Raw genomic sequence first — 20,973 nt, 5'->3', positions numbered from 1 at the left:
CAGGATGCATGGTTCCGCACCCCAGGCCAGGAGGGCCATGGGGCTGGGTCAGGAGGACCACCCGAACCGAACAGACAGAAAATAAAAGATGGAACCCCAAACCACGTGGCGTCGGTACCTTAAATACCACCCCCCAGAATGCACAGCAGGAAAACATGACCACTGGGCTGGTTCCGAGAGAATATTGGCTTTCAATGCACTCAGCTAGACTGTGTTTCTACTCTTGCCGGCAGGGACAGCGACACCTGCGGTCATAGAGAACCCAGTGCAACCCAGCTGGGCCGGTACTCAAACCAGAAATTTAGAGAAATAGCCCCAAAACCCAACTGTGGTTTCAGGCAAATTAACTTTTCAAAAAAAAACATAGCGTCTGCTCGTCGGGAGCCAGCGCTAAAATTTTATCGGGTCTTCATAGCTCTACAGTAGCATTAGTGTGCCAAAAATAATGCAATATATATACAGGTAAGTAGACTGGAAAAAGAGGGTAGAAATTGAAAGCTACAAGATACCATTAAGAGCCTGTAGGAGGCTAGCATCCAGGAGTTTCCTTCCAGTCGTTTAGGCTTTACTCAAAGAGAGTATTCCTATTTCCTATCTCTTTGCAGATGAATCTTTGGGAAGTCACAGTGAGCCACAGAGCTCCACAGTGCAAATATTGTCAATAGCAGATGTAGAAAACTGGGCTAAAAGAAAAAAACGTAGAAAGGACTGTAAACTGTAACAAAAGCTTTTAAAGGTAAAAAAAAAAAAAAAAAAAAAAAAAAAGCTTAAGCCCTTGTACACACTGTCGGAATATCCGACGGACAAAGTTTTAGAGCTGGGCTATAGAACTTTCCGGCAACATGATCCGATCGGACTTTGTGTGTAGAGAATTCCGATTGGACAAAGTGCCACGCATGCTCAGATCAAATTCCTAGACCAAAGCTATTGGCTACTAGCCTGAACATAGTCCCGTCGTAATGAAATAACATCATCACGTTACGTACGATCGGATTTTCCGACAACTTTGTCCGACCGTGTGTATGCAACACAAGTTTCGGCCAAAATCCGACGGATTTTGTTGTCGGAATGTCCAACCGTGTGTACAAGGGCTAACACTTAGCAGCAAGAACAACGGAGTACTGTGTTTGCTAACTTTTTTTTTCTGTTTGCACTATCATCCAAATGTTCAGCACAAGCTTTTGGAGTGTGTCCAAGCAGGCTACAATCATCTCAAGCACTTAGCAGCAATATACTCTGGGATGAACACTTCCCTTAAATGGTAACAGCGATAGCTGTAAACATGTAGTCTTGTTAAAAGCAACTGGATTCAGACAGTATCTCACAAAAGTGAGTACACCCCTCACATATTTGTAAATATGTTTCCCCTTTTGTAAATTTGCTGTCCCCTCAAAATAACTCAGCGCACAGCCATTAATGTCTAAACCACTGGCAACGAAAGTGAGTACACGTACTAAGTACTAAGTCAAAATGTCCAAATTGGGCCCAATCAGCCATTTTCCCTCCCCGGTGTCACGTGACTCGTTAGTGTTACAAGGTCTCAGGTGTGAATGGGGAGCAGGTGTGTTAAATTTGGTGTTATCGCTCTCACTCTCTCATACTGGTCACTAGAAGTTCAACATGGCACCTCATGGCAAAGAACTCTCTGAGGATTTGAAAAATTCCGATCGTGTGTACACAATTCCGAAGCACAAAGTTCTACACATGATCGGAATCAAGCAGAAGAGCCACACTGGCTATTGAACTTCAATATCCTTGGCTCCTCATACGTCTTGACGTTCGGAATTTCAGACAACATTGTGTGACTGAGGCCGCGTACACACGGGCGGACTGTATGGCCTACTTAGTCCGTCGAAACACATTTCAGCAGACAGTCCGCTCGTGTGTGGGCTTCAGCTGACTTTTTCAGCGTGCAGCCTGGCGTACTAAGTATTTTGGAATTTCCGTAATTCTGTCCGTCATACTTTGGTTTCAGCGGACAATCCGCTCGTCAGTAGGCTAGTTCAATGGACTAAGAATGGCGCATGCTCAGAAAGGATTTACACGGCGGAAGGGTGCATTGCTGTGTATTGGACTTCCTATTTCTAGTCCCGTCGTACGTGCTGTACACGTCATCGCGCAAGCTTTCGTCGGACTGTTTGGCTATCCGTGTGTGGTCAAGTCCGTTCATTCGAAAGTAGGACGGAGTGTCCGTCGGATTGTATGACGGACTAAGTAGGCCATACAGTCCGCCCGTGTGTACGCAGCCTGAGTGTGTGACTGTGTGTATGCAAAACAAGTTTGAGCCAACATCCGTCGGAAAAAATACAGTGGATTTTGTTGCCGGAATGTTCGATCGTGTGTACGTGGCATAATATTTTCAACTAAGGCATGTCTACATTCTTCCTTGAGTGCACTATACAGAGACTTAAAATCCTTCAAAGCCCTATATATACTTACATGATCTGGACTGTCCTTGTGTAGTGTCCAAGTAATATAACATTATCCTTTCTCACGCTTTCCCACACTGCCCATTCTACACACAAGACTGAAAGAGAGAACTGGAGCTTTCCCTCTTTGACAAAGACTGGGACAAGTTTTTATTGCTCACTTTTAAGATGAGCATCTCCAGGTTCATGCAGGAACAAACATTTTTTGACTTAGTGGCATAGGGGTCCAGCAGCTCTACACAAGATCATACAAACTATACCTAATGAGTGCTGCCTTGTGCAGGATCATATGGTACCCTGTTACATTTGTGGTGCTCTTGCCCCCAAGTTAGTCCTTTTTGGACCGCTATCTTCATTTTACATCAGCAGATAATGGGCAGAACCTGGCCAGACCCCTGAGGTAACCATTCTATCAGTTATACCAGGGTCAATAACGGGACTTAAATTGAGTATCTTCTACTTCCTTTATCTCAGCAGCACATGCTGTTATACCCATTGGAGGACACCAACCTTCCCCACTATTAGTGAATGGGTAAAAAATCTGAAAGCAATAATGCGGATGGAAGAACTAACACCCAGTTTACATGACTGATACTCAAACTCTGTGCAACTCTGGTTTACCTGGACTGACTTGTCTGCTTCCCCCAAACACCAGACAATTTAGGGATAAATCCTCCTACTGAGCTGCTGAGGGGTCTTTGAGAGGCTCCGGTCATGGATACTCCACCCTTTCCTCTTTCTTCTGTCTCCCCCTACTCTTCCTTTGCCTATTCTTGATCTTCACTCGCTGCTCTCTAGCACAGGTTGCCTTCGTCCACAAATATTAGCCTTTCCCATAAAAATGACCTGTTCCATAGACAACCTCAACTAGCACCTAACTTTCTAAGTTGTATGTAGCACATGTAGTGCATTAACAAGGATTATATATTGAAGTGATTGCATGTAAGCCCTTGAACACACGGTCGGACATTCCGACAACCAAATCCGTCGGATTTTGTCCGATGGATTTTGTCTGACGGATTTTGTCCGAAACTGTTGCATACACACGGTCAGACAAAGTTGTCGGAAAATCCGATCGTTCAGAACGTGATGACGTTATTTCGTTACGACTGGACTACGTTCAGGCTAGTAGCCAATAGCTTTGGTCTAGGAAATTGATCTGAGCATGCGTGGCACTTTGTCCGATCGGAATTCTCTACACATGATCGGACAAGGTCCGATCGGATCATGTTGTCGGATAGTTTTATAGCCAAGCCGGAAAACTTGGTCCGTCGGATATTCTGATGGAAACAGTGCGATGGAGCCCACACACGGTCGGATTATCCGACAACACGGTCCGATCGGACATTTTTTGTCGGATTGTCCGACCGTGTGTACAAGGGCTAGGACTTTATACATTTCCTTACGTCCAAAACATCTCGCTGAATTGGTGTTTTGTTTTGTTAGACCTGTGTTCCTGTTGAAAGCACTCAATAAATGTTATTGTTTAAATAACATTTTTTTTTTTAAAAGTTCATGCTTCCTTCTGATTGGAGAGCGCCAGCTCTGGCTCATCAGGGATCATTTTTGACCTCGCAGAGTGACCGCTGCTTTCACAGAGAGAGCAAGAGTCCGTGTCTATAGCATGCAGGCAGGATTTCTTCTCAGGCTGCTTTCTAAAGAAAATTAACTGTGAGTCTTTCAATGCAATTTAGTTTTTATGCACCTGGAACGTATTTAACTGATTTAATAGTAAAAGTTCATTTGATCTTTAAGATTTAAATTAGTGTCGATAGCTTTACACATTTTAATTTGTTGCTCAAACATAACATTTTAGGAGATGAATCTGTCCAAACACCCAATTTTCACATGAAGTTCTCGATAAATATCATATAAATCTAAAATGTTTAAATTGTGTTTGTTTAATGCTAAATGAATCGGGTTCTCTTAATCTTGATTCATGGATTGGGTAGGGTTGCAGGATCTCATGTGGCCTCAAAAAATGTTTAATGTGCCAGTTGAACCAGCCAGTCCAATTACTGCCCAGCATCATATGAATCCCCTCCTCTGGCACCTCAATACCATGCTCTTTTAGCCTGTTGTTGCATTACAACATAATTTTTTGGGGTTAGCTACATCATAGGGCTGTGATGTAGCTAACCCTTTTAGATGAGGAATCTCAATTAGTATTGGTCACTCTCTCACCAGTGGTCAGGAATTGAGCAGGAGTAGAACCATTGCATGGCCTAGAAATGCTTGTTTGGCTGTACTTCTCCTGTGGATCACAGGAGTGTAGTTCGTTCTGCTGAAGCCCGCTGTCGGCTGATGTTACTGAGGCAGTCTAGGCTCAGGAAAGATCATGACCATGTGGTCGGGATTCACCCACATGCCTGGACCAGCACTGAGCCTCTCAGCGAGCCGCTGAGAGCTGGAGCTGGCCGGTCCTGCCCCCCTCCACAGCCCAGCTCTCCAGTGAGCGAGGAGGAGGCAGAGCAGACACCTATGACTGACAGTCACCAGATCTCTGCTCAGGGAGTTGTGAGAACTGAGTGATCGGCGGTGTTTGATCAATCGGTTCTCAGTGTTAGAGCCGGCGGGGACAGAAGCAGCATCCACCTAGGTAACTATGATTCTTAATAAAAAATAAAACCCATACTTCTCTGTTAACCTCTGACTATAGGTGGCAATAGTACTTTTTTTTTTTTTTTTTTTTGGGGGGGGGTAAACTGTTTGTTTACAAATGGCCTTTTTAAAGCTATATGTGTTTGGGACAGGGGGGCAGGAGGCAGGGGGCTGGCAAAAATCAGACCTTCCATTTGGCATGGATGGTCTGTTTAAGGGGTACTTTAATTCTGTTATAGGGTTGTTAACCACTTGCCGACCAGCCGCAGCAGTTTTACTGCGACAGAATGGCATGGCTGGGCGAAACAATGTTATGTTGCGTCGCTTCGCCCTGTGGCTACTAGGGGCACGTGCCGCCGGAGGCACGCACACGCGCCCACTGCTTGCACCCCCAACCCAATGCAAGTGCCGGGCGCAATGACCGCTGGGCTCTCACGGTCACTCGTGACACAGTGAGAACCGGAAACTGTGTGTGTAAACACACAGATCCCAGTTCTCTGAGGGGAGAAGAAACAGATCGTCTGTTCATACAAAGTATGGACAGCGATCTGTCATCTCCCCTAGACAGTCCTATCCCCTCTTCAGTTAGAACACACAGTAGGGAACACATTTAAGCCCTTGATCGCCCCCTAGCGTTAACCCCTTCCCTGCCAGTGACATTTTTACAGTAATAAGTGCACTTTTATAGCACTCATTGCTGTATAAGTGACAATGGTTCCAAAAATGTGTCAAAGTGTCCGATGTGTCCGCCATAATGTCGAAGTCACGATAAAAATCGCAGATAGCTGCCATTACTAGTAAAAAAAAAATAATAATAATAAAAATGCTATAATTTTATCCCCTATTTTGTAGCTCTTGTCGCTCTTTTTTTGTTTATAGCGCAAAAAATAAAAACCGCAGAGGTGATCAAATACCACCAAAAGAAAGCTCTATTTGTGGGAAAAAAAGGACGTCAATTTTGTTTGGGTGCAACATCGCACAACCGCGCAATTGTCAGTTAAATTGATGCAGTGCCGAATCGCAAAAAATGGCCTGGCCATTCAGCAGCCAAATCTTCTGGGGCTGAAGTAGTTAAACAAAGATCTTAATTGAAATGCTGACTAAGCTAAGCATTGCTTAAAGTGGTTCTAAAAGATTACGTTTTTTTTTACCTTCATGCCCTCCTAATACTTATCTAAGCCCGATCTCGATCCAGTGATGTGCACGAGAGCTGAGGCTCTTCCAGTCTCTCCCTCCTGCTCCTGCTGCTGTCAATCACAACATATGAGGAGGGTGCAGGGGGCGGGGCTGAGCCACGCTCTCTGTTTTATGGAAGGCAGGGCTCTGGAGCAAGCATGCATGGGTGCCTCCATAGCCAGCATCTTGCTGTGGGCCACTCGGCAGAAGGGAGGGGCCCTGAGCGCTGAAAAAAACAGGATCGGGACTGCTCTGTGCAAAACCATTGCACAGAGCGGGTAAGTATGACATGTTTGTTATTTTTTTTAAAAATGGCTTTATAAACACTGTAATGCCGCGTACACACGATCAAACAATCCGGTGGAAAAGTCCGGCAAACTCAAGTCCGCCAAACAATCCGGGCCACCGCCTGTAAAAGAGCTATAAGAAGGCGCGGTGGCCCGGCAGAAGAACCGAAGAGGGGGACAAGGCCCCCGAAGTCGGATGAAGAGGCCGGCGGTGAGGAAGAGAGCCGGACTCCTCCGCTAGCAAAAGAGCTACAAGAAGATAGCGGAGGAGTCCGGCGAGAAGACCCCCGAAGACGGAAGACCCCCGGAGCTGTGCAATAAAGTATTTTATCTCGTGTGTTGTGTTTTTTTTGTACTTTTATTTTACAGGTGAATGGGTAGGGGTACATTGTACCCCATACTCATTCACATAGGGTGGGAGGGCGGTATCCGGGGGCCCCCTTATTAAAGGGGGCTCCCAGATTCCGATAAGCCCCCCGCCCGCAGACCCCCACAACCAACGGCCAGGGTTGTCGGGAAGAGGCCCTTGTCCTCATCAACATGGGGACAAGGTGCTTTGGGGTGGGGGGCCGCGCGCCCCCCCCCTTCCCCAAGGCACCCCCCATGTTGAGGGCACGCGGCCTGGTACGGCTCGGGGGGGCGCTCGCTCGCCCCCCCTTTCCTGGCTGGCCGGGTAGCGCACTCGGACAAGGGTCTGTTGTGGACTTGGGGGGGACCGTTGGGGTTCCACTTTAAGTCCAAACCAGGCGGCGGGGCCAGCGACGTCTCCTTCGCGGGCCCCGTCTACCTGGAGACGCGCTCGAAATGAGCGGACTTTCCTCCGCGTGTGTGGGTGAGTCCGTTCATTTCAAAAGTAGGACGGATAGTACGGCAGACTTAGTACGCCGTATTAGTCCGCTCAAAAAGTGCCGTGTGTGGGCAAGTAGCCCGTTCGGAAAGTCCGACGGACAGTCTGGCGGAAGTCCACCAGACTAAGTACGTCGGACATACCGCTACGTGTGTACGTGGCTTAAGTTTACTAAAGTCTGCTGAAAACGTATTATTCCGCGTACACACGACCGGACTATCCGGCAGACTAGGTCCGACTGTCTTCCTGACAGACTTTCAGCGGAGTTCCGACGGACTTTCCGAACGAACGGACTCGGCCACACACGACCGGACTAAGTCAGTTCGAAAGTCCGTTTGTTTGGAACGTGATGACGTACAACGAGACTAAAAAAGGAAGTTCAATAGTCAGTAGCCAATAGTTTCCCTTGCGTCCTTTTTGGTCTGTCGGGCCAGCACACAGACGAACGGTTTTCCCGATAGGAATCGAGTCCGTTGGACAGATTTGAAACCTGTTCTATTTCTAGGTCTGTCGGTTTTTAAAGCGAAATTAAAGCGAATCGGATTATCCCACACATGATCTGATTGTCCGATGGACTGATTCCGTCAGACCTAGTCTGCCGGAAAGTCCGGTCGTGTGCAGGGGCGGACTGACCATTGGGCCACTCGGGCACTGCCCGAGGGCCCCATGCCACTAGGGGTTCCCATCAGGGTTTGCCAGCCTCAGTAAAACCAGGGACAGTATGTAAAAATTTGTTTCTGAAATGTCCCGTACCGATATCCTTTTGGTCTAAAAATCCAGAGATTATAGCTGCCCCACCTCTCCAGTACCTTCTCAGACACTAGAAACATGTCTGTGTATACTGTGTGGCCCCATAATCTCCGATTGCCTGGGGGTCCCATAATCTCCTATTGCCCGGGGGCCCCGTGAGTTGTCAGTCCGCCCCTGGTCGTGTGTATGCGGCATTAAAGTGACCTAACTCAAAAAATATTAAATCAAGAGACAGTGGGCAACTAGAATTCTTAGAAGGCATTCAGCTATGGCAGACTTAAAGTGTTTGTTACCCCAACACTTCATATTCCTGACATGTGCCTGCAATATCATGTACTTGTATGAGAAAGTATTCCTGTTCTCTTTGCATTGCTTCCTTTGTGTGAAATCCCTGGTATTCCTGCCAGTCCCTCTGCTTTCCCATCAAAACTGACCACACTAGGCCTGCAATCACAGCATGGTCAGTTCTCTAGCTATGCTGGGCCCTCAGCCTGCTCTCCTCCAATGATAAGACTTGTTCTGACATGCCCCTCGCTGCACAGCCATTCACTATGAAGATTAGTGTGCTGTTGCTTCTCCTCCCCCCAGCTCTTATGCAGCTGAGAACAGAGAGAATGCGATCACTTATAAAAAGGGGAAAAGGTATTTATAATGTTTTTCTTTATATCTCTATACAAATGCTTTTCCTTTCATTTTTATTTTATTTTATTTCATTTTTATTTCAAATGGAATGGCTGGCTTTAAAAGGTGATTATTTACAATCACTTTAATTTCAATACAGGTTTTTTATCTTTTAATCCACTAAGCCCTAAATCCAACTTTCACCCTAAAACTTAAAGCGGAGCTCCAACCAAAAGGGGAAGCGCTGCTTGTTCGCACCCTCCACTGCCACATTTGGCACTTTTTTTGGCACTTTTTTGGGGGGAGCGGGTACATGGTTTTGACAGGTACCCGCTCCCACTTCCTGCATGATGTCTGGCCCCTCCTCCTCCCCCGATGCCTTCTGGGACCTGTGTCCCCCCCCCCAGAAGATGGCAGGACCATTCAGAATGCACCGTGCAACTCATCCATGTGCAGTAGGAAACCAGCTGTTAAGCCTGAAGGCTTCACTACCGATTTACCTTAAGCCCTGTACACATGATCGGAAATCCCTCCAACAAAAGTCCAATGAGAGCTTTTGGTCGTTTTGGACCGTGTGTATGCTCCATCAGACTTTTATATGGTTGCTTATAACTAAGAAAAAATGAAAAAATGGTTGCTTATAACTATGAAATTCACTTATATACTGTGTGTGTATATATATATATATCTATCTATATATCTATCTATATATATATATATATATATATATATATATATATATATATATATATATATATATATATACACATACATACATACATATACATATATATATATACACATACATACATACATATACATATATATATATATATATATATATATATATATACACACAGTATATAAGTGACTTTTATAGTTATAAGCACGCATTTTTTTTCTGAATGAAACCTATTGATTCAGTGTATACTATTGTGATTAACTGTGATTGCCCACAGCTAATCACATGGGGCAGGTGGGCTGTGATTGGCCCTATCTGTACTAAAAGGAGTGGTTAACTCCTTCACTGCCAGTGTCATTTACACAGGAATCAGTGCATTTAAATAGCACTGATTGCTGTATAAATGACAATGGTCCCAAAAATGTCTCAAAAACGTCCGATGTGTCCGCCATAATGTCGCAGTCACAATTACTAGTAAAAAAAAAAAAATAATAAAAATGCTATAAAACTATCCCTTATTTTTTTTACCAAAAATATGTAGAAGAATACTTATTGGCCTAAACTGAGGGAAAAAAAATGTTTTTTTTTATATATTTTTTGGGGTTATTTATTGTATCAAAAAGTAAAAAATATTGCATTTTTTTCAAAATGGTCGCTCTATTTTTGTTTATAGAGCAAAAAATAAAAACCAGAGGTGATCATATACCACCAAAAGAAAGCTCTATTTGTGGGAAAAAAAGGACGCCAATTTTGTTTGGGAGCCACGTCGCACAACCGCGCAAAAAGGGGCTGCAAATTGGTCCGGGGCTTAAGTGGTTAATGTACCGATCTTTTGATGTTTTTATACTATTGTGCTTTCTTTTACATCCCTTTTGAATTTTAAACTGTTAAAAATAAAATTATATTTTTTTTTTATCATAATAGTTTCTGTCTCATGTCATGCCATTAAAGTCCAGTACTAGCAGAGTATACCCCTGCAACCCCTTTCTCTCTCCTACTAGAATTTTGCATGTGGCATGGAGAGAGGTCTTCCTTTGCAATCACAGAGCTCATCACAACAGTACACAATGAAAAAGCGGGAATCAAAGCCTTTCATTGGGTACAATGGTCATGTAATCTTCTCTGATTAATCACAGCGATCTCATAGTACCGGCAGCGGGCCGGTACAGCGATCTGGCATTGGTTGTGTTTGTGGATAGCAGAGCTTCCACTCGGCCATCATATTACAATAGGCTGGGCAGGAGGGGGTTAATTAACAGCATTTTTTTTAAACCTGCCTAAAACTTTTGCACAGTACTGTATGTACAGTAAAAACGTATCAGTTGGATTCATGCCACTTCTGTTGTGGAACTAAATACACTTACGCTGATGTGCATTGATATTTTTTGGGGTTTTTTTTGGGGGGGGGGGGGGTTTGCATTAATTTGCCATTTGAATGGATTAACTGATGCAATTTTTTTTTTATTTTTTTTTTCCATTGATGTGTGTTTTTTTTTAATTTACAGGAGTCAAAAAAACATTATTTTCTTTGTTTAACATAAGTTGCAGCACACTCTGATGCAAAGTAAAATGTTTCAGCAGCCTGCTGCGCTGCATTTATATGCAATATGTTCCATTTTTTACCCAGACCACATCAGGGCAACACCTTAGTGAGAACTGAGCCTATTGAAAACAATGGATTTCAGCCAAAGTCCCACAATTGAAGGCAGAAGATACATGTGGATATTTCACAATAAATAACACAGTTTGTACCTAAGGGTTGCTATTTTACTTTGAAAAATGTTAAAATTGATCAGCCGTACTGTTAAGTACACAAGAACGATTATTCCCACCTATGAGACCGTCTGCTAAGAACCTGTTATGAGTTGTGTCGTTTTTCCATCTGAATTCATCTCACCGATATTTAGTTATTCAGGAAAGCTGCCTGGAGGAAAAGAAAATATAACTTGCAACAAAATTGGAAAAGACAAAATAAAATGTACAAAATAAAACGAAAAAATAAATAAATAAAAAGTCAACACACAATGTTAAGGAATTTAATGAGATAAATAATATAATCATTATTTATTTGTCTTTAAGGGAAAGAAGATACATAATATAATCATTAGTTATTTGTCTTTAAGGGAAATTATATTTTTCACATGTAGAATTTTTAATACTGTTCAAAGTTTTTATTTTATATAATCTATATATATATATATATATATATAATATAATATATATTTATATAATCTATAAACTCATTGCTCTGCAAAAGCATTTTTAATACAGGACAAATGATTCCCAGAGAACTATGGGTTGGCTAAAGAGAGCCCAGCAAAAGTAGCTCCTTTTTGGGATGGGTTTGTCTGATTGAAACTTCAGAATGAGACATCCAAATTAGGAATAAATTATGCTTATGGCTCATTCATTGTGTGTAAATGTCACAGGGGGTAAAAAAAAAAAAAAAAAAAATCACTGTATGGCTGCATATAAATGACAAATGCTGATACATACACTATATTATACATATTATATTATATATTATATTATACACTATATATATATATATATATATATATATATATATATTACATACACTATATTACCAAAAGTATTTGGACGCCTGCCTTTACACACGCATGAACTTTAATGGCATCCGTAGGGTTCAATCATGAGTTGGCCCACCCTTTGCAGCTATAACAGCTTCACCTCTTCTGAGAAGGCCGTCCACAAGGCTTAGGAGTGTGTCTATGGCAGTGATGGCGAACCTTGGCACCCCAGATGTTTTGGAACTACATTTCCCATGATGCTCACCTACACTGCAGAGTGCATGGGCATCATGGGAAATGTAGTTCCAAAACATCTGGGGTGCCAAGGTTCGCCATCACTGGTCTATGGGAATGTTTGATGATGTTTGACCATTCTGTAGGACCATTCTTCCAGAAGAGCATTTGTGAGGTCAGGCACTGATGCGGACGAGGAGGCCTGGCTCACAGTCTATGCTCTAATTTATCCCAAAGGTGTTCTATCGGGTTGAGGTCAGGACTTTGTGTTTGCACTATAAACAAATAACGACCGACAATTTAAAAAAATAAAAAAAAACAATATTTTTTACTTTCTGCTATAAAACATATCCAATATTTTTTTTAAAAAATCTAATTTCTTTATCAATTTAGGCCAATGTGTATTTTGCTACATGTTTTGGGTAAAAAAATAAAATAAATCCCAATAAGCGTATATTGATTGGTTTGTGAAAAAGTTATAGAGTCTACAAACTACGGGATACTTTTATTTTATTTTTTTTATTTATTTTTTTTACTAGTAATGGTGACGATCAGTGACTTATAGCAGGACTGCAATATCACGGTGGGCAGTTGGAACACTTCTGACATTTTTTGGGGGACCAGTGACCCTAATACAGGGATCAGTGTTCAAAAATGCACTGTCACTGTACTAATGATACTGACAGAGCAGGAGCAATCAAAGGGTTAAATGTGTGCATATAGGTTTTAAGAAACTGTGGAAGGTGCTTTTACTAGGGGGAGGCATACTGTAGATCCATGTACCAGCTTTGCAGGAACAGAGAATAAATGCTTTCCCTACTGACAGAACAACAATCTGCCTTGTTTACATAGGTAGACTGCAGTTAGGCCTGTGTAACGAACAATTGGCGGGTGCCGGTGGACATCGAGTCCACAGTATCCGCTGATTGGCTCCTGCTGTGAATTATCACAACGTGGGGCGGGCCGCAGGCAGTGCACCTGCGCAGCCCCAACCCAGAAGGGCTGGATCGTGTACTAGGTACATGATACAGTGCAGTAGAGCCACCTTGCTGCCGTAAATCTAAGTGATAAAGTCAGCAAGCGGTTATGCTACCAAAATTAGTGGGTGCTGTAAATTGCATCCAGCATGTTTATTGTTTCTTCTTGCTGGAGGCTGCCATTTTGCTGAAGCCCATTGCCCCTGAACAGCAGTAAATCTTTAGGATGTCTGCAGAGCGGCCTCTACAAGTTTGGCGCAGTGCCTAAAAAGAGAGCAACTGAACATGTGAAGAGCAGGGTGAGACAGTGTATTACTGGATTTTAAACAGTATAGGCATTTACTTTTAATGGTTTGTTATTAACCGCTTCAGCCCCGGAAGAATTTACCCCCTTCCTGAACAGAGCAATTTTTGCATTTCGGAACTGAGTCGCTTTAACTGAAAATTGCGCGGTCGTGCGACGTTGCACCCAAACAAAATTGACGTCCTTTTTTCACACAAATAGAGTTTTCTTTTTTTGGTATTTGATCACCTCTGCGGTACTTAGTTTTTCCTCTATAAACTATTAATGACCGACAATTTTGAAAAAAAAAATTTTTTTTTTACTTTCTGCTATAATAAATATCCCCCAAAAATAAATAAAAAATATATATGTTTCCTCAGTTTAGGCCGATACGTATTCTTCTACATATTTTTGGTAAAAAAAAAATTGCAATAAGCGTTTGTTGATTGGTTTGCACAAAACTTATAGTGTCTACAAAATAGGGGATAGATTTATGGCATTTTTATAATTATTATTTTTTTTTATTAGTAATAGTGGTGACCTGCGTTTTTTAACAGGATTGCGACATTACAACGGACACATCGGACATTTTTTTGGGACCATTGACATTTCTACAGCGATCAGTGCTATAAAAATGCACTGATTACTACGTAAATGATAATGGCAGGGAAGGGATTAAACACTAGGGGACGATGAAGGGGTTAAGTGTGTCCAAGGGAGTGATTCTAACTGGGGAGGGGGGGTGGGCTTTTGAGGGGACATCAAATTTACACTGTTAGGCGACCGCGCAACGTGATGGCCGCTTGTTGAAAGAGCTCCGCTCAATGCTCAGGGAAGTTTAACCCTCAAGCCCGCTAATTGCATCACACGGCCGGCACATCGCACACCAGCGACGTGGGAGACCCCCGCCGATCCAGCGAACATGCGGAGGAGAACACAACACCCGGCCAGCACCATGAAATTACCGGATTTCTTTCCAGCGGTAGGCCGCGGGCCACAGAAAGATGGCGGAGGAGGCCGACACGCAGAGCGACGCTCTCACCATCTATCGTCAACTAAGACGAAGCCTGGAGCGGAACACTCGGTGGAGATGGACGCGGAAACAGGTACACAATCCTCTGATTCGGACTCTCCGAACGTTTCCCCATCGTCACGAAGCCCTGTCAAGTCTAAACCTAGACTTGACCCTACACGAGCGTCTAACCGAACGGATTTGGAAACGACCGATTCGACTGGTGGAGGTGCGACAATACAACCGCACGTGGATCCGTTCGCACAGTTCCCGACTACAGGTCAGCCTATCTCTGACACCACACTTAAAGAACTGTTAATGCTACTGAGGTCATCCTTACAATCCGACATGGCAGCCTGCTTACATCAATGCAGAGCTGAGATTAATGACTTGGGGGGAAGAGTGCACCAAGTGGAAACCAGAATGAGCGACGTCACCTCATCTTTTAATGCGTTGGTGGACTCGCACGCAATGCAACAAGAAACTATCGACAAAATGCAACTAAAAATGGCAGACCTTGAGGACCGGTCCCGTAGAAACAATCTAAAGATCCGAGGGGTCCCGGAAACAATCCTAACACAACAACTACCATCCTACGCCCAGGACCTCTTCCAAGCAATGGTCCCATCACTGTCTCCACTAGATCTGACGATTGACCGGATCCACAGGGTCCCCAAACCGTCGTTTTTACCCCAGGAAATACCCCGGGATGTATTACTCCGACTGCACTTCTTTCATACCAAAGAAAAAATCCTGGAGACGCTTAGAAAAGGTGAAAACATCCCGGAGGCGGCCTCCAATCTCCAGATTTTACCAGACCTCTCACAACACACCTTACAACTTCACCGTAACTTGGCGACAGTAACCAAAGCCATGCGGAACCACAAGATCCTATATAAATGGAAGTACCCCGCCAAATTGCAAGTGACATTCAACGGTTCCACCCATCTTATCCAATCACTAGAGGAAGGGCTGCATCTCTTGAGAACCTGGCAGATCCTACCGCCAGACCTTCATCCGGACCCATCTCAGTCGTCCACCAGACTGCCGACCAAATTGCATCCCGATTGGCAAGTAAAACCACATCGTAGATCCAGAGCTCTTCACACTTGAGTTCTTACAGCATGGTCATCCTCTCCATAGCTTCCAAATAAGTTCCCTGAGCATTCCTGGTACATGTTATCGTACCGTGAACCCCCACTCTGGGCATTCATATTGCCTGACCCGTATGGGTCTTGTTTCTTACCCCAGTTTTCCTGTTTTCATTTTTTTTCTTTTTTTCTTTTCTTCATTGTTCCGATTGTGTTCTTTTCACGTTCTATTTGGCGCTTACACATGTCATGGTACTGGCATAAGGACCTGAACAGAATTCTGATATCCCCACGAATTCTACTTATCCATGGTTCATTGTATCCCTACCTGCTATACTCCGATCCTCATGGACACAACCTGCGTAAATACGAGACTTCTCCAAACAGAGGCAGCACATTAATTGTTATGGTTTTACCTCGCAATTTGGGCCCAAGATACTACACCTCTACAAAACACGTTATGTCCTGGACCGTAAACCAATTCTTATATAACCACGAGATTATATATCGCTCTCTGACTTGAACTCATGAATATTAACATTCTAACGCTTAACGCGCGCGGACTTAACCATCCTGCTAAAAGACGATCCCTCTGGACTGAAGCAATCAAACAGAAAGCTGACATTCTAGCAGTGCAAGAAACCCACTTTCACAAATTGTCCACGCCGCTTTGCACACACCAGAACTTTCCATCCATCTTCCGCTCCTCCATAGTGGCAAAGAAAAGGGGAGTCATGATAGCCGTGAGAGATTCGGTGAACTTTGACCTTAAAGATTCCTTTATCAATCCCAATGGCAGGTTCATTATATTGGTTTGTAATGTCAATAAGATCCCTATTACTCTAGCTTGCATATATGCTCCCAACTCGCACCAACTGAGGTTCCTTAAGAAAGTCGTTAAACGAATGGAGTTGATGCGAGTTGGAAGTTTACTGATTTGTGGGGATTTTAATATGATCCTCGATAAAGACTTAGATACCTCATCTGGAGTCAGGAACCATTTTCCTAAATTCCGTGAACTCCTACTACAGGAAGGATTGTACGATGCCTGGCGCTGCCTAAACGCAAACGAGAGATCGTACACATACTATTCACCAAGATTTAATTCCTACTCCAGATTAGATATGTTTATTACAGATGGGGAGCTGCTCCACAAGGTCACAAAATCTTCTATTCTAGATATCACCTGGTCAGACCATGCCCCTGTGTTGATTTCCATTGCAGGGACCAGATCCCAAGTTCCGTCTCGTATTTGGAGGAATAATGAGTCGATATTGCAAGACCCAAAACTCCAAATAGAAATCTCCCAACATTTGGAAGAGTACTTTAGATTTAATGACCCTGAGTGTACTAGTCCCTTCACCAACTGGAACGCCCATAAGGCTTATATAAGGGGAGTTCTGATAAAACTCAATTCCAAAATTCTTAAATCTCGATCTGCTACACTAAACGATCTATTAAAAGAACTACGCTCTTTAGAACAAACAAACCAATCTAACCCTTCCCCGGACCTAGCCGATAAACTATTTCAGGTGAGATACAAAATAAGGGAATGGTACTGTGCTCAACACGAACAAGCTATGAAAAGACTCAAAATAAATTACTATGGGAACCACAATAGAGCGGGAAAGCTTCTGGCCAACCGGTTAAAGGATAAACGCTCCAAAACCTCGATCCCATACCTGCTCCACCCCACAACCTCGGCAAAAATAGAACACCCTCAGGCAATTGTGGATGCATTTGCAGATTATTATGCTTCCCTTTATAACTTACACCTGGACCCAAACACGAATACACCTACAAAAGAGAGTATAGATTCCTTCTTAGCCAAAATCCGTCTACCTTCACTATCACAAACACAACTCCAGGAGTTGGAAACCCCATTCACCCCAACGGAAGTGGAGAAAGCAATTCGATCACTGCCTCTGGGAAAGTCCCCAGGCCCAGATGGACTCTCCAATGCCTACTATAAACATTTCAGTACCATACTATCCCCACACTTAATATCCATATTCAATATAGCTAGGAAAACCGGATCTTTCCCTATTGAAATGCTAAAGGCCTATGTCATTACATTACCCAAACCAGGGAAACCCTCAGATACCCCAGCTAACTTCCGCCCTATTTCTCTTCTCAACGGAGACGTTAAGTTATATGCGAAAGTGATAGCAAACAGAATTTATGATATTATGCCTACCTTGGTGGGTCCGGACCAAACCGGATTCATGAAGGGGAGGCAAGCCTCAGACGCTACACGACGTCTATTGAATATCATCCACCAAGCTCGAGCTCGGGGAACGCCTTCTCTGCTTCTCTCAATAGATGCAGAGAAGGCGTTCGATAGGGTCCAGTGGGAATATATGGAAGCGACTCTACGAAAATTTGGCTTTCAAAATGAAGCCCTGTCGGCCATTTTAGCGCTCTACTCCAATCCCTCTGCCCAAGTCTTTACCATGGGGCTCTTATCCAAATCCTTCAATATATCGAATGGCACCCGTCAGGGGTGCCCTTTATCACCGCTAATTTTTAATCTGATGATAGAACCCCTGGCGGAGGCCATTCGAACCCACCCACAAATTTCAGGACTAAAAACCAAACGAAAAGAACACATAGTGAACTTATTCGCAGATGATATCATCTTGTTTTTATCGAATCCGGTAGTATCCCTCCCGTTTACACATGCTATCTTAGAAACATTTGGACAGATATCCTTTTACAAGGTAAATTTTACCAAATCCCTTATACTAGATCTAGGTCTAAACCCTCACACGAGCTCCCACCTGAAAAAAACGTACCCTTATATATGGACTTCTACGCAGATCCCCTACCTTGGCATTCTATTAACAGCAAATCTACCCCAGTTAGCAGATGTCAATATGAAATCTCTCCTCCTACAAGACGTTAAAAACACCCTTTCCAAAATTTCACGCACTGAATTGTCGTGGGCAGGCAGAATAGCATCATATAAAATGTTAATTCTGCCAAAAATTCTCTACGTATTTAGAACTCTTCCAATACCATATAAAGCCTCACATTTCCATGAATTAACAAAACTTCTTAAGCAGTACATCTGGCAAGGCAAGAGAGCCAGATGCCCAATTAACAAACTTATAAAGCATAAGAAAGCAGGAGGCATGGGCCTCCCTGACATTAAAGATTACTACTGGGCGGCTATATTAGCACAGGCGAAACTTTGGTTCCTCCCCAACCCTGAACAACTATGGGTAGACATTGAGGCATCTATTACAAACACCCACCCTATTAGTCTCCTTCTCCTAGCAGACACTTGGAAACTCAGACCCTTGACATATCTCTCCCCTCCTATCGTAGCGACCATAGCAGCCTGGAGACATCTCTGTCAACAGCAATTGATGGGGAAGCCTTCCACTAATATTAGACTCCCGATTCAAACTTTAACTATACTACTTCCGTACAGCAACATCGCCACGTGGGAAAATTCCGGAATAGCATGGGTAGATGAGCTATACAACCAGGGAACACTAAAATCATTCGAATCCTTGAGAATCGACTTCAAACTGCCCCAAACCGGCAAATTTCTATACAACCAGGTATCATCATTCTTATCAAGATCCCCACCACCAACCATTGAAATTCAAACACTTATATGGCAATATTATGTTTCTCACAACTCCAGAGACAGAGGTATCTCCCTTCTATATAACACTCTACAACACAAACAACTCCTAATGAAATCTCCCTCTATGCTTACTTGGGAGAACGACTTACATCAAAGCTACAACATTAGCCAATGGAGCTCTTCCCTCAGATATAACTATAAAGCCTCACGTTGTGTTAGCCATTGGGAACTCACACAGAAGATCTTACATAAATGGTATAGAACCCCCCACCAATTAGCCAGAATGTTCTCCACTCACTCGTCTCTATGTTGGAGAGACTGCGGCAATGTGGGCACCATACTACATATATTTTGGCACTGCAAAAACGTTTCTAGTTATTGGAGGAAATTATTCAATATACTTGCAGAAATTACAGGGGTGCTGCAGTCCCCAAACCCGGCTCTAGCAATTCTCCATATAGGTATTGATAATTACCCACCCGAGTTCCGTATAGTAGTGACACACTTCCTTATCACGGCCAAGTTGGTTATAGCCCGACATTGGAAAAGTGTACTATCCCCAAATCCATCAGAAGTTCTAGTTCAAATAAATCTAAATTATCATTATGAACGATTACTAGCTCTCAGGAAATCTTGTGGTAAAAAATTTGATTTACAGTGGAAATGTTGGACAGAGTGGTATAAGAAATAATCACTACTTTTATTAGCAGCAGGATACCTTGAACAGATCCCAAATCGAACGTCCATCACTCCCTGACCCATTTAATGTCATTTAACTCTACTCTGTGTGGCCTCTCCGTCACAGCGTGATCCCAATTTGGGGTGCGGAGGGAGCCACACAGAGGTCCGAGTAATATAAGGGATGCTGATCGACTAGAATTCCAGGTTGATCCTTAAATGTGACTGTTCGAGTTCATACTTGTGGATTCATGAGAAAAGCCAGTAGATGGAAAATGTGCTGTTACTTGTAAGCGAATTTCAATAATGTTCTATAATATTTGGTGATCTCCTTGAACTACGTTGTTCTGATTATTCCTTTTATTTTTCTCTCTTTATTTTTCCTTTTCTTTTCTTTTGATTGATCTCTTTTGATTGATTTTTTTTTTTTTTTGATTTACTTCAATTGGTATCAGTTATCGATATGTAATAACAACCACAGATCACTGTCATTTATAATGGTTTATTTCCCTTTTTCCTTTTATTATTTCTTTGTATCACATGGAAATCAGAAAACCTAATAAAAACGATTTAAAAAAAAAAAAAAAAAAAAAAAATTTACACTGTTATACAAGTTGTACACTCACTACTTTACATTGTAGCAAAGTGTCATTTCTTCAGTGTTGTCACATGAAAAGATAGAATAAAATATTTACAAAAAATGTGAGGGGTGTACTCACTTTTGTGAGACACTGTAAGTCCAAACTCCCATGAGGGGGTCCCTGGCAGAACACCGGCTGGTCCTTATATTTCACGCCCTGGGGTATCCTGTGTCAGAGGTGTACTCATTTTTGTGAGATACTGTGTGTAAAAATACATTACAAATGTAATGTATTTACAAATGAAAGGATTGACAGTTGTTCTTTAAGTGCCTTCTAGCCCAGAAGGGTTTTTCTTGTGGCAGTTGTGTTATATTGTTGCGGGATTTGCAGTAAAACTGTCAGAACACCAAGTCTTCTATAACGTGTGTGTGTCCCGCACTCTCTAATGGTAGCGCGCTACCTATTACCTGTATGTGTGTTTCAAACCAGGCTTGCAGCATTTGTTCTGACATTTGGTGACATTTTGTTATGTCGTTTTGTTGTATTTCATTAAACGTTGAGATTACACAGACAACTTACTTTTACGCGCACTTCA

General features: G+C 42.9%; 1 long non-coding RNA gene across 1 annotated transcript in view; it reads right to left on the bottom strand.

Moving 5' to 3' along the window:
* The window catches only part of LOC143997652 (uncharacterized), a 106,869-nt gene that overhangs the window by 12,248 nt on the left and 73,648 nt on the right, over positions 1–20,973 (bottom strand). Inside the window, exon 2 of the long non-coding RNA XR_013277715.1 lies at positions 11,226–11,317. This is a non-coding gene — a long non-coding RNA (uncharacterized LOC143997652). The remainder of the gene's footprint in view (positions 1–11,225; positions 11,318–20,973) is intronic.

This window comes from Lithobates pipiens, unplaced genomic scaffold (genome assembly GCF_037356315.1).
Source record: "Lithobates pipiens isolate NorthernLeopardFrog02 unplaced genomic scaffold, aLitPip1_a1.2 Scaffold_19, whole genome shotgun sequence".
NCBI classification, from domain to species: Eukaryota; Metazoa; Chordata; class Amphibia; order Anura; family Ranidae; genus Lithobates; species Lithobates pipiens.
Note: the sequence above shows the minus strand (reverse complement) of the source record. Positions and strands in the feature narration are given on the sequence as shown.